Source organism: Pseudomyrmex gracilis, unplaced genomic scaffold (assembly GCF_002006095.1).
Source record: "Pseudomyrmex gracilis isolate BER0280 unplaced genomic scaffold, ASM200609v1 scaffold_177, whole genome shotgun sequence".
NCBI classification, from domain to species: Eukaryota; Metazoa; Arthropoda; class Insecta; order Hymenoptera; family Formicidae; genus Pseudomyrmex; species Pseudomyrmex gracilis.
This window is the reverse complement of record NW_018020761.1, coordinates 72,881-73,712: the sequence shown is the minus strand read 5'-3', so window position 1 is coordinate 73,712 and position 832 is coordinate 72,881.

Below are 832 nucleotides of genomic sequence, written 5' to 3'. Positions count from 1 at the left end.
AGTGTCGCGTGCAAAGCGAATTCAAATCGATTCTCACTGTCCCTTTTTTTTTTTTTTTTTTTTATTCCGCCGTCCGCATTGATATGTATCTCACATGTGTATCTTTTTTTTTTTGAGGGAGAAAAGCACTCTTTTGTGTTACATTATTTTTTTACTCGTACACTGTTTATTTTTTATTAATGTGTTTCGAAGATTGTTTCAAAATCACACGAATAATTGACTATCACGATTTGCAATTTTTTTATCGAGATTGCTACAACGCCGATGTCAATTATTGAAATTGATGTTGAAAACTGACAGATAGATCATACGTAAAAGCAACAGCGGGATAATTGTCGATTGTGAACAAAAAATATTATTTACAAAAATTACATTTTTATATTGTCCATTATCGCATTGTTTGAATCCGAATCTCATTCGTATACATGCGATATAAATTTTTATATTTAATTTATATTTAATTATTACTGGATTGAACCCCGGACTTCTTTTACTCTCTTCGGGTCTCAAGAGAAAAAACTTAAATATACGGAGCAAGATGGTACTGTGTACGCGGCACGTGGGGCGCTTTCGCGCGCGCGAGTTCTTGACGATTGTTAATTCGTAACTGCGCGAAAAGAGACCGGAGCGATCTAATCGCTCGTCGGGTGCCGGGTACTTTGTTTCTTCCGGCTTGGTTCGGTTCGATTGGTCGCGGATGTACGCGACGTTTAGGCTCTTCCGCGCGATTCCTCAGCATCCCCGTGAAGCGGGGGTGAAGGAGGATCAAGAAGACAAACATCGGCTGGACCACCCTTCATCGGCGATTGGTTCCGTTGTGTTTGCTCTTGTC